At 37.3% G+C, this 14,674-nt stretch overlaps 1 protein-coding gene across 2 annotated transcripts in view; it reads right to left on the reverse strand.

The window, feature by feature from the left end:
• FRY (FRY microtubule binding protein) overlaps positions 1-14,674 on the reverse strand; it is a 219,076-nt gene that overhangs the window by 178,658 nt on the left and 25,744 nt on the right. For both annotated transcript variants that reach the window (XM_015629518.3, XM_015629509.3), the window contains exon 2: positions 11,580-11,756. The gene's annotated coding sequence lies outside the window, so the exon portion shown is untranslated. The remainder of the gene's footprint in view (positions 1-11,579; positions 11,757-14,674) is intronic.

The following is a 14,674-nucleotide window of genomic DNA, read 5'->3' on the forward strand; positions in this document are numbered from 1 at the left end:
TTAAATAGATTGAATCAGAAATCATACCCTGTATTCAGAACAAACTGATCTTTTAAACCAAATGAACATTAAACGTAAATAGCAAACCGACTAGTTCTGATTTTGCTGAGTATTTTAGGGATCATGAGCTCTTTTTACATGCGGAAATAAGGCTCTGAAAATTCTACTGGATTCCAAAAGAGATTAAGTGGTAAGAATTGGGTTATAACCAAAGGGAACTGTGTCTCTAAATTGCTCAGTTACATATTAAAAATCTCCCTACATGCCAATCTTCATCATTAGAGACCAAAATACTTAATTCATGTCCTTCAGACCTGTATCATCTGCCAATCTCATCCTGTTTTTCCTAGTTCATTAAAAAACCCACTGAAAACAGATCCAAGTAAATTCTGTTATATTTTATGTGCAGTAAGCCAATTGTTATTATGACTGCATTAGAGCTGCCAGTCTCCTTTTCAGCTGAGGAAATATTTGTGCCTATCAACAGCAGATGTAAGAAAAGGTTTTTCTAAAAAGTGTTCTCCATGTCTCACCTTGTGCGGGCTGACTCAGAAAATCTGTGCTATGGAAAATGAAAACCAACTCTGCAATGAGTTCCTGTCTGGTTTCATAACTTCTGTATCAGAGTACACGGATTCACGGCCCTTCCCACCACGCCACACACACCAGAACAGAATGGTACCCCAAGGGAGGACAAGGCCTCCAAGCCATGTTGGAGGAACTGCAAAGGCATGAAGGGAAAGTTGAGCTTTACTAACATTTTAAACCAACACAGTCTAGTCAAACAAACCTCATCCTTCTCGCCTGTGGCCCATGGAACTTCCCCCTCCTTGTTGCATTAGCACCCATTTTGTGATGTTGCACAGAAAACTACGGCACAAACCTAGGTTGCTTTTTGTTTATTTATTTATTTGTAGTCATGCTGCCACAAAGGACAAAAAGACAAGAGTAAGCATCCAGGACAGGGATATATGAATTGTTTCTTTTAGTGACTGTGCCAGGTTAGAAAATTTTGAGTGTTACCCCTTACAATATTTGTAAAAATAAGGCTAAAAAGGCAATCCTCAGGCTACTTAATTATGCATTTTACAGGTGTCAGACATTTAAAGAAATGAAGTTGTTACCAATCAAGTTGAATATTCCTGGGTACCTGCTTGTTAAGGAGACTTAAAAAGTACACACCAATCTAGCAACCCAATCTTGTTATTTTTTTCCCTGTAAGCACTTACTACCCAGGTCTCACACCTCTTACACAGCAGAACAATCATAGACCTCAGAAGTTATCTATGCCATCAAGTCTCTAACGTATTTTGCTTTGCATTTCAAATAGAAAAGCTAAACAACAAAGGAAGAGAAAACGGGGTATCAAAAATAAGGAATAAGGAAAATATACAGCTGTTCAAATCTTCCAACTGTTGCTCAAAAAAGTATTAATTTAATTTTCTGGAATATTCTGGTTGTCTGAATTCAGAGGATGTGAATATCTGACATGTTCACTGCTTTAATTAACCTATTTCTTCCAGTTTAATGTTCTTAGAAGCAGAGTTTGGACTAGGCATCCAAAAAATCTCTCTTCAGTCAAGCATTGTTTTTTCGAAGTGAGTATAAGAGGAAAAAGTCAGCAAATAATCAGTCATGGTCATAGTCTTAAAGAAAGCAAAAAGATCACTTCAGGTTCACATTATCTTCTACCCTGTAGAAAAAACTGGCTCACAGAATTGTGCAAATAGGACTTAGTTGCCAGGCTACACCTGACCTTTGAGAAGCTAAACAAGAGTATTAGAAGTTCATCGTATCATGCACTATATTTACAGTTTTAACTTGAGGTAGATAACTTAATACTGAATTACAGCCTCAGAAAAAAAGAAGTAGGCTTTCAGCCCAGATGATTCTTCAAATTATCAAATACTAACAGATAAAACATGAAGAAAAGAACAGAGCTTTTACAGAGCTGCCTTCTGTGCTGGAATGTTGCTTTTAATAGATGAATATTGATAAGAGGTTTGGCTGAGTATTTCAAATGCATTGTCCTTCAGCTGAAAGAAGATAAGCACCTTTAATTTGAAGTCATATTTTTGCCTGCTAACAACAAACAAAATATATATTATAGCTGTAAAAAAAAAAAGCTGTACTGCTAGTCCTTTACTGTTTGATCTATAATGTCCCCTATTAAAACAGGAAGCTGATTTCAATCACAGCATTTCATAGGCAGAACAATTCACATGCAAATGTCCATTTGTAATAATTTCACTTCACCCTGATGTTCTCATTACACGATAGCTGTCACAGCCTTATTTTCATGAGGACTCGAAAGTCAATCCTTCTCCAACAGAAAAGCAGTGCAAACCAAGGAAACAGGCATTTTCTGGCAGGGTAGAGGGAAGAGGCACAGCACAAGAACCCAGCTAGGTGACAGGGCTCCTTGCAGATGGCCTCAGAGCTGTCAGCACACGTGGCTTTGCCCAAGTGGCAGCAGCTGGACATTTTCCAAAGATCACAGGCTGAGGGTGGAACTTGCCAGAATCTGCACAGTGGTAACACTGGCAATCACAAAATCATGCCTGATATTATTCCTCTGCAACCTGGGACATGAAGCCTATGCTCTGGATACAGTGGAAAGAGAAAGACCTGAGGCTCTGAGGGAATTCTACTCAGTATGAGGTAGCATTAGTCCTGAATAAAAAAGGCAGATGGTTTTCCTCTTGCCTTCTATGTTGAAAGTGAATACTGAGAGCAAACTATGCATATGAAGGTTATAGATTTCAGAGACAATTTTCTATTTGAAACCACTTCTGAGTGTTCCATATTCTACAAAAAATAAATTGTGTTAGCACTTATGTGAAAGAATGTAACAGCATGTCAGCTTCTGTAAAAAAAAAAAAGTGTTACAAATATAGAGGAAAAAAAATCACCATGTATGGAACTTGGAAGTACTTCTTAGAGAGGATCACCATCTCAAGTGCAAGAGCAATCAATATGAAAATGAAGGCGCTCCACTTAAGGCCAGAGCTCTAGAAACACCAGAACACATCCCAAACAACTCTAAATGTCTGACTGTTGCACAACCCCAACCTGAGTTTCACCTTTTGCTACAGGAGTCAGCAGTACACAAGAATCTTTGTGACACTGCTACAGCATCATAAAGGAGGACGTGTAAATTATCTTCAAAACCTCCAGTTACAGAAACAAAAATCCCACAGCCGAACATTTGTCCATCTTTAATTGTACAATATTAACCTTCAGTACTTTTCTTATAAATACTTATTTTGCATTAGAATGGTATTAATAAGAACTTCTTATTGCATCTAACACTGACAGTAGGATTCATCAGTTGTAATGTAATTTCCCACCCCACACACACACCCACCATACTTAGAGATAAAAAATGACAACCAGCAGGCATGTGAGAAGGAGTGGGAGATGGAAAGGATGTGAGGGAACTCGGGGTCTCCAAACCACAGGAAGCAGTGGCCAACGGCAAGTAACTGACACACAGCCTTGCCACAGAGCAACAGTGGGCACTGCTTGGCAAGCACAAGCAGGGCCTGACCCCTAAAGCAAGCTTTATGGGAAGTGAAAAATTCCAAGTGCTTCAAAACTGAAAAGGAGAAAAATCCACAAAACATAAAAAGAAGAGTAAGAGATGCTGTACAGATTTACTTAAAGTCAGAGATATTTTCAGGTACTCTTTCATCCACCTTGTTTACTAGAGAGGTTTGAGAACCTAACTAGTTAAAGAGCATCACCATTTTAAACAATGACATTAAAACGCCCAATTTTACTGACTGTTTTCCTTTGACTTCTTGAAGAATTAGCTGCATGACAAGGTGGCTTCCAAATCATGCCTGAAACTGAAAATTATTCCTAGACAGGACTAGAAAAATATCATATACTATTACCCTGCCATAAATATGACAATTTGCATAGACAATGCTAGACTTAAGGCAGTGTGCCTGTGCATTTTATATATAAATATATAGATATTTAACATGTCTAGTAAAACCTTACATATATATATACAGTTTATTCAATTTCTACATTAACATTCATATTGAGACCTAGGGAACACAGTTACAATTAATAAAAACAAAAAAAGAGAAAATTAGAAAAACATTTTAAAATTTGGATGGGATTATTTGTCACTCTGTACAGGCCTGAGATAACTATAATTTAGACTAATTTGACAATTAATTTGCAAGAATAACAGTGAATGCATTCAAAGAGTGTTGGCAGAAGAGGGTAGTCATGTCCCCGGTGCAAGCCCCCTAAATACAGTCAAAATGATAAGAGAGATCATGTGCTGAACAGATGCTCCCTTAGGGGTTGTGCTGCTCAAAGTGCTGCAGTGGCCCAAGGCTTTCCAGATAAAGACCAAATACACAGATACACATACACACATCCTATTGTATGCCATGGAAATCGGAAACAAAGATCATTCTTGCAACAACACAATAGAAAAGGAGAGTTACTTTTCTGAATGTCAGCTGTGCAACCTCTAAATTTTAAACTAAGACAACACAAACCTGTTTTGAGTAGTAACACAAATGAAAACAACTGAGAAAAACACAGCATTAGTGTAAAATGAAAACATGCAATAACCTAGTTCAAGTCAGACTGCAGCAAGTACAAATTTTGAGACAACTGTTTGCCCACTGACTGTGAAAATTTAATCCATACAAGTATCAGTCTGTCAAGAAAAGGAAACACCCTTCACTCCTTAATGTCTTCTACTGTCACCTTTATACAGGGCTCCAGAAACAGGGAATTTATTTCACCCAAAGTTAATGAGGATCTTTAGTTAAAGAGAAAAAAGCTTGCCAAGAGAGATAAACCCTGAAACACTCCCAAAACTTAGTGAGACTCCCACTGAACTTTTCCAGTAATTCATTCCACAGTCCAGGAAGGTGCATGAAACACCACCATCTTCATGTCTCTTCCAAGTTCAGCTCCAGGCTTTATAACCCTGAAATGAAGATGGGCGGCCAAATATCGAAGAGCAAAACATTTTATAGCTGGAGTCTTGGAGAATTAATTAAGGGCTTTTAGACTCAGGATGACATTCCTGAAATTAATCCAGATTCAAAGATACTGAAACATATAGTTTGGATAAACAATAATTTCCTGACATTTCAGATTAGTGAGGAAGAAGAGGAATGTGAAGAACTAATGTCTGTGATAGCACAGAACACCATGATTTGGCTTATCTCTGAGAAGTCAAGTTGTTACCAGTCTCTAGAACAGGAAAACACATTCTTGAAGCCTTCTGCAATTATGCAAACGTCCAATAAAAAGCAGAAATACTGTAGAAATTAATTATTTTCAGGGAGACATATATCAGTAAAGCAAGTCCTTCAACCAGTTTGTGTTAGAAGTCACTACCCTTACCTTTCTGTAGTTAAGCACTGCTGTCATGTTAGCACCATAAATTTAGCTAAGCGACTGCACTGAGAACATATTACAGGTACGGGAATGAAAAAGTACCAGGGCAAGGGTCAGACCTACCCATGGCACTTTGCACTGCTGGTCATATAATTTCTATCTTTCTTAGGTGAAGAGAATTATTTGGGGGCTATCTTTCCAAGCTAGTTCAGCTTCAACATTCAGATGCCTTTATTTATAAGGCTGAGAAATTCCTTGCATTAAGATGGCTTTTTTAAAACACGATAAAATTTTAAAATACAAGAACTCATAGATAATGACCAACTCATTGTGCAAAATTCTGTTCTATAAATTTATACCACTTCACTCTTGAAACCTCACAATATAAAAGTTTTATTTATTTTTTTTTTTACTTTCCTCTCCAGACCTTCAAAAATTCTACAGGCTTCTTTTTTAAACTCTCTCCCTTATTTATAACACTTCATTAAGTGTAAATAACTAAGGCACTGGGTATAATATTTTGGTACCACCATATTGTAGCATCACACGGGCAGCCAAGCTGAAGAAGCTTCTTAAATTGCCCCTTGGCTTTCCTTCAAGTTCCTATCCTGAAATGCTTTGTATTTGCAACCTGCCTATCTATCCCCAGTTACCTTCCATGTAATAGCATTCAGAACATGCCTTGTTATACTATGAGCACTTAATTAGGCAATTCACATATGACTATCAGGGTCTAATACTGATTTAACTTGATTATTAACTAATGTCTCATCAATTTTAGACACCCTGCAAAATAGCAGAACTGCTGAGGATACTTATTTTATTTTACATCATCCAAATGCTAAAAAAAAAGGGAAAATAATAGGAAAAAGCTTTGAAACTGTAAAACTCTTAACTCTCACATAGAGCTAAAACTCATCTCAATAATCAAGTGAAGATTTGAGAGACAGGTTTTTTAAAAGTACTGTATGTAATCTTTAAGTTATACAATGTAAATTTAAAGAAGAGAAGTATTCCGATGTCTTAGAAAAATACAACATATCCACAGCTCGCTCAAGGAGGCCGTAACACTCTCCAGAGAAGTAAGATGCCTGTCAGTCATAGGAAGATTCAGACCTACCACTCACAATATTCAGAGGCCTCATTTACACTGTCTTGCCTTCCCCTGCAGAGCATCATGCATTTCCCCCACCTAGCTGCACACGTTCAGAGATTGAGCTGCCAAAGTCTAAACCCCACCTGTAGTTAACAGAGACAGAGATGTACCTCTGCAAGGCACATCGACCTGAGGAGAGGGGAAATTGTCTTTTCTCCTTAACTGCAGCCTTTTACTGAGACTTACAGATGCTCACCCTTTGAATTCTCACACAGGTTAGATGAGAGGAAAGCCGCACCAAGATCTTCTGCACTACAGTAATTACTACAGTAATTGTGAATGAAGTACAATACACTAAAAAGAATTTTATTCCACTAGCAGAGTAGCTCTGCTGGGGAAAGCTCAGAATTGAGAGCAGAGTTGCCAAGACTGATAATTTTTTTCTGCCCTAAGCAGGGCTTCATCTCGCATTACTCGTTTTCTCCTAATTTGTTCATACAATTCATGCAAAGCTTTATGTATCATTATTTTAATTGGGAATGGCAAACTAATGGGCTGAACTTTCTTTGATGGTTAGAGTGTTGTAATAAAGAGATGCATAGAGTGAAAGTAAATAATTCAAAGGGGTTTTATCTTCCAGTATCTAAGGCAATGCTGAAGAAACAGTAAAACATATAATAATGAGATTCCTACAGTATTTTTCACTGCAATTTTGGATGATTTTATTTAGGTATCAAATTTATTTGAAGTTGGGAACTGAAAATTTTCTATCTTATAATATAACTCTAAATAATGGCACCACTAGATTGAAAATATCCTCCTGTCAAATCCTTTAAGGAAGGTGTCTAGCAGCAGATTTTTGCTGCTACTAGCTTGAAATTGTACCAAAATTGGAAAACTTGATTTGTTATTGTACATCAACCCCCACATTAGCCAGTGTATGTGTGTATGTGCATATCTGTGTGAAAGTATGTACAAAAATACACTGAAAAATAAATCCAAGTCTGCAGCCTAAGCTAAAATTTTTCAGCTTGCTTTCTGGAAACAGAGAAAGTAGGTCAGCACATATTCCAAAATAGCATATCAGCACTGAAAGAAAAAGCAGCATATCTGTACCTTTGGATTTTTAGCTCATCTCTCTGAAGGGGGAAATGAAAGATGAGACTTTTTCTTATTCTACTATATGAGAAAAAAAATCTCTTCTACCTAAAAAAGACCCCAAATAAGCCACCTACATGGGTAAAATGTTGTCTCTTTTAATCAAAGCAAAACAACATTGAGTGGAATCATTTAAGCTTTATCTAAATATAACCAAAGGAAAAGCCAGGATGTTTAAAATGTGTTTAAAACGTTGTACTGGATATGTATCACATCCTGTTCCTTGCGTATCTTGTTCCATGTATCAAAAATCTATTTGGTAAAATATTTACTTTGGAAATAACAGCATACTGTCTGTGATTTTGCTGTTCATCTTGTGGGGATTTTTTTGTTTGTTTGTTTTGTTTTTTGTTTTTTTTTAAATATTTGCTGTTGCAATAAGAATTGCTGCATATTTTGTGATATCTTTCATTCTAGGCACACTGCTAAAGAAAAATATTTTCTTTTATTTATTCCCCTCCCCACCCACCCTCATTTTTAAGAATCCAAAAAGCTAAAGCAAAAACCAAATTACTTAAGCACTCACACATCTAAGCTATAGAGATTCTTAAGAATTCTTCTGGAATTAATATTGACAAACTCCTGTCCTGAACTATTATATTAACAGTTCCTTAATATGAAAGAAAAACCAAAACCCACTCTTAGGCAATATTAAATAATGCTTATCAGCTCTAAAATATCACCTGATTCAAGTTAGTATTAATACTGTTGGCTTCAACATGATGCATGATGCTGATCTGTTTCCCAGAACAGATTTCAAGCTGAAACACTGATATATTTAATTAGGAAAGAATTATATTGCCTCCCTCAAATTCCAAGTGTCAGCCTTCATTTGGATCTCTGCACTAGATTAAAATGAATGCTTGAAAGGTACTGAGCATTGGTAGCATGACCTTTTAAGTTCAGTGATTTCTATGCAACCAGCAGGAATGCCTAAAAATAACAAAACAAGTCTATTTTTAGTTTTTCATTCTCTGGGGCTTTTTTCCTTGCTTTATTTTTTAAAACTACTGCTATGTTTTTGTTCCATCTCAGTTCTTGGACACTTAGCTCTCATTTATTTTCCTGTATTAGTCCAGTCAGACCTGTTTAAATATCTCATTCTCCAGTCTGTGAAGTACTGTAATCCATGTATATATGTACATCATTTAGGCAGTTAGAGAATTGGATCTTCCATAGAGCCAGGCCTTCCAAGAAAGGGAAATCAAAATGGAGAACAACTTCCTGAACTTACAGCTGCTGGGATCTGCAATTTTTTTTGACACTTAAACCAATGCTTGCTATCAGAACTTAGGTAAAAATCAGGACCTTCCTAGATAACACAGGCTTCACAACTAGCTGAGTGAAGAAATTACAGAGTTTTTCAAACTAAAAAAAAAAAAAAAAAAAAAGATTGAACTTTTATGTCCTGTGATGTCTCCACCTTGCAAAATTTTAAAACTCTAGCCTAGCAAACAAAGTGCATAATTACACACGATTAATTGCATTCCTAGATTACTGCCAGATAGCTTGTCACATGCCTTTCTGGGTCTAAATACAGTTTTAATTTGTTACTTCTAAAAGCCAAAGCCACAGAACTAATTGAGCTCCATCTACAGCTGGACAGATATACGATTAAAAAATCATCAAAGCAAATAAAACAAATAGCATACATTTAGAGTGAAGTATTAAAATAAATAAAGGAGAAAAAGGCAGTTGTTATTTATGAGTAGCAACAGATATGATCTCCCCTCTCTCTAGCACTCTCTTGTTGAGGCCAGCACTAGCATCCTCCAAAACCTGAGAGATCTATAGGAAGATAATAGGTCACACATTCATCAGACTTCAGTACTGCTAATTTTTCTGACATGCAACCAGTGTGATTAAAAAAACAACACTGCTCTAGTTAAATGGAACTAAATCAGTCCCTCAGTTCCTTGGGAGTTTAGAAAAAACTGTAAAAGAAATTTCACAATAGCTCATTGTTCCATTTGGTCTCATCTCCCTTTAGAAAATATAAGCCCACAAATACGTTTGCATATTCACACAGTTCTGTCTCTGAGTTCAAGGATGCTTACAAGACACCTGCTAATATGCCAAATTTGTATTCATTGGAGTGGGAAGCCTGCTGCCATGAGATACCATTTCCACTCAGAAGCCATTAGCTTAACTGCTGAGAGGTTGTGTCTTCTCAAACTGCTTCGCGAAGGAGAAATGTTTGTATAACCAGTTCTCTGAAGGCACAGTAAAACAGGCGAACTGATCCCAAAGTGGTCAGATCTAGTGTTTTCTGAGCCTGCTTAAAAAGTTGCAAGGTAGTCTAGGAAACAGCTCTTGCATTTCCCAGCTTACCAGCCTGTTATTCCAATAGTTGTACTTTTCCAGAGCAGAGTCACCAGGCATTCCTTCCCTGCTGGCTCAGGTGGTGCAATGATACATGCTCAATCTCGTGTCTGGAGCACTGGGTGTTGTGCTCTGGACTCCTGGGGCTGCACTGCTCTACAAGAGGTAGACATCTCCCTTACACCCTTCAGTGACTGTCATGGGAATTTCCTCTTGTTCCAACAATGCACCAGGTCGAAACTGGACATGCTGCTGTGAAGATGTGTCCTAGAGCCCCACCTCAAGCCAAAGCCAACTTACAGACTCGGCCAGTTGGAGCTCTTTTCATGTCAGCTGCAAGATACACATTCTGGTGCACAGAACAGCTTATCTCTAGGCAATGAAAATCACCATATTCACACTGATCATAAACGTCCAGAATACATATCACACATTTACACATCACTGTGCTCTACGGCATAAATGCATCCTTTTACTTGTTTTGATCTGCACAGTCTTGGATAAAAAACACATTACATTAAAAGAAAATAAGCACTGAATAATAAATGGCTTTATAATAATTGTCCCAATATACTAAAAACCATAATCCAAAAATCTAGGAAAGCAGAAACAGAAATGTCTGTATTTAAGCAATCAACAAAGAAAATAACATTAGATTGAAAAGGCTGTGACCCTGTCAAGAGTCTTTATAGTACTGCTCTTTAAAAGCAAAAGAAAATATTTCACTCCCCACTGGAGTAGAACTGGGAGCAGTATAGAAGCCAGCACTCCAGAAGAAATTCTGCTAACAATATAATCTGATGTGGCTTATAGCTGATTACACAGCAAAATTAATTGTCTCCAAGAAATCTTACTTTTATGACAGAAGGACTAAATACAGCCTAACAGTAGTTTAAAACCAATGCAACCTTCTTTCTAGTAGGAAAAGAAAGGCTTTGTTTTTTTCAAAAGGACACTGATGTACTCATGTTGCTGTATATTTTTCCCCTGGCTCCTTGATATATAAATGCATGGCAGCAATTGCAGCTACTTTATATCCTTTAATTAGTACATGTGCAAAATGTTTGTTCATCTGTTTTCCAGCAAGGCATCGGCATTTACAAAACCAAATATAGCCAACTCCTTGCTATACGGAATTTCAGCCCCAGGAAGGCTTTAACTAAACACTTGCACTGTATCAGATTAGTTAAAAGCCACAAGTTTCTTCAGCTCCTGGTAATGGCTTGCCAGCTTTCAACAATATTAAGACAAAGAATCCACAAATATTCGTAGTAAAGTATGTATAGTCTCATGTCACATGTGATGGACTTAATACTGCTTTGAAATTCATATTTAAAGTCAGGCCGTAAGAACCCAAAATTTGTCACTGCCAAATATTTAAATTTATGCTCACAATCTTTTTCACTAAGAACCACATTTACATGAGCTTCCAAATACCAATCTGCGTATTTTATATTCCTCACACCTATGCAAAAGACTTTTAACTATTTCCTAAAAATTTTAGAATAGTTGCCAAATCTATTCAATAAAGAAATGTATTAATACATTTAGAATTTACTATCAGTCTTACCAGAAAAATCTCATGTAAATCCATAATGACTGGATAATTAATGCAAAATCTTACCTTTCCCTGAAGCAACAGTTTCCAGCAGTGATCCTTCTTAACACTTTAATTCTGCAATGTAATTTTCATAGATAGTTTTCTAGTTCAGGCAGAGATGGGTTAACTGCAAGCAGTCTGGATGCTATCTTGCTTGCTTCCTGGAGATCACTGTTTTGCTTTGTGAGCCATCACAACTACCTAGGAAAAATAACAGCCAACCCTCAGTCACCTGGCCAATGTGATATATTACCGCTCCCAGATTAAACAAAATGTTTAAAAGAAATCCATGTCTTAAAACATGATGTTAACATTTGTATTTATCTACCAAACATTTCATAACAGATGCCGTTAAAAGAATTATTGCATGCCTTCCTACCAGGAGTTCATGTTCTTGGATAGAGACATAAAACAAGCGGGAAAAATTTATATATCAATGTCGTAAATCTTTTAAATTACAACTTGTCTTTACACTGACAGTATGAACTATAAACTAGACTTTAAACTAGACTCTTTTTTTGTAGATTTTTGGTCAGAAGCTGCAAGCAACAGCAAAAACTGACTTATGCTGTTAATTCCTTAGGCAGAAGCAAACAGAACAGAACCTATGGAAAAAAAAAAAAAGGTGCTGAAAGGTAGGAACGCACTTTGGAATCTATTTGGGTATAACTGCAAGGTAGTTATTAGAACAGGAAACACTATATTCCTGTTTTGTGCAAATACATGTGGCTGCCAAAAGGCTCTGAAGCTGAGACTACCACCTGCAGAACCATTGGCAGCAGATGCAGATACCACACTTTGCAGAGAGAGCACCATCCCATGGTGGGCATGCCCTGAGGCCCAGAATGCTAAATTACCAAATCCAAATTGAATCTTGTTACTGTGAGGGCAGTTTGAATATTCTCTGTGAGCTCGAGTAGCGATGATGCTACGTAGATCTGTGACATGAGCAAGACACCTGTTTGCTCACTTGAACATGGAGTGCAGTTACACAGGACCTTGTCCAACCAAAGCACTGAATACCTCCAAGGACAGAGACACACTTCTCTGGATAGCCACAATGCTGTCAGAGCAGCCTCTTGAACACTGTATCTCCACCTGAATAATCCAGATCCGTGGCAGAAAATAGGACAGTCCATCTCCCCTTTGATTTGTTCAGCTCCACAAAATGTTTGACAGAGCATGTAATTAGAAGATCTACTGAGCTGATATTAACAAATGATACTGAGTAGCTGACTATCTCACAAGGGGGTGTTTTACAACCTGTCTCCTCTCCCCACCCTTGCGCTGACAACAGGAACCACCCTTGCCACTTCAGCATGCATTATTAAAGGGGTTACACATCTTGATTTCTCTCTTCAGTGCCTTTATCCTTCTGGATAGCCCTTTGCAGCTGATGTCTATAAAAACACAGTAGTACCTCTGTCCACACTTAAATTAGCACTGCTCTAAGTCTGAATAATTCTCTTCTATCATGTTTATCAGGTTTCCTGAACATTAAGAGTATCAAACTGTGGCATTTGAGTAAAGTCCCTCAGAGAGACAGGGCAGTCACAGCTCAGATCTGCTCCTTCAAAATTTCTGCGGATCTGGGTATTTTTTTTTCTGTTATACTCCAGATGTGTTTTAAAGATAAGGCTCCATTGTTTAGATGCTTCTTGGCTTTATAATATAGGGATGACAGACAGTAGATCTGACAGGTTATTGAAACCATCCTATTTTCATCTCCCTGATGAGAAGTGAGATGCTGTCAGAGACATACAAGACTTTTGGTCAAAAATGGGTTATCAAGTTTTAAAATCATAAAAAGAAATCCCAATTAAATGGAATACTTCAGGTTATCACCATCAGTACAAGAGAGCAGACTTAGGCATCATACATAACATCTGTGCACTGAGGAGAGACAGCATGTTAGAAGTAATCACCTAGTTCGGCATATCCCTGTGACAAATTGCACTTTTCAGTCTCGGGTAACCTGAAGCCATTATCCTGTGCTATGGGGAGGAGCATGGCCAGGAGGAGAGGGAGGAAGAGCTTTCCATACCAGGCTCTGTGTAATACAGTCTAATTACTGACTTTCATGGACACTACTTCAAAGAACAGGGACAACCTGAAACAAGCAGTCACAAACCAAACATTACAACCCTCTGCAGATATGCCACCTTTTCAGTCCAGTGTACAAAGGACACAGTCTCCTCTACAAACTGAGGGAAACAAGACCCTGAACAAGGATAAAAATGAGGAACCTGAAATAGAGTACAGTACGGTTAACTGTGAAGTGTTGCACAATGATTTATCATATGCTATCCAACTTTTTATTCATCCTCCTTGAAAAATTCCATTGTAAGTATCCTATTTCTACCCAGGTATTATTTACACCAAACCATGACTTTCATAGATCTGTGGTTTGCTACATCTGCATCATTATATAATATATATACAATAATAGGTGTACACAAGTCACAGAAATAATTGATACTTCCACTGGGCCCAGTCTTTTCTTCTGAAAAAGGAGAATTTTTATTTGTATCTTTTTTAGCCGTAAAGGAAATTTTAAAATGCCTAAGCAGGTACACATTGTTATTTTAAATATTATTGTTAAACGTGCATTCCTGAAATAATCTTCATAATAATCTCTATAAGCATCAAAATAATGAAAATAGATGAACAACAAAAAAAAAAGGCAGTAACTTCACAGCTGTACAGTAAGACATACCAAATAAGAGGTTTGTCAAATTGCACCTTGTTCTCCAGAAACCAACAAAAATGAGTGAAGGTAAGAGCTGCATCACTCCAGCACCCTCTGTTGGCCTTCAGGCAGCATGGTACTCTGTGCACTCGTAATAAAATCAGTTGCTGGATCTCAAAGCTATGACAAAGATTCCTTTACAGAAAAAAAATACATAAAAAGCAAACAGAAACCTACTGTGCAACCCAGTTCTATGCATAAAATCTTCAGCTATATACCACAACACAGTTTATTATCAGATTACTCAGTATTGCTGGATCTGTCATGAATTAGCCCATCTTTGCAGATACTTATAATTGATCTAATTTCAAGGGCAAAATCTTCTTTATGAGCCCTGTCTGTGTCTGATTATTCTGAAAAACACCAATAA

Source organism: Parus major, chromosome 1 (genome assembly GCF_001522545.3).
Source record: "Parus major isolate Abel chromosome 1, Parus_major1.1, whole genome shotgun sequence".
In the NCBI taxonomy this organism is placed as follows: Eukaryota; Metazoa; Chordata; class Aves; order Passeriformes; family Paridae; genus Parus; species Parus major.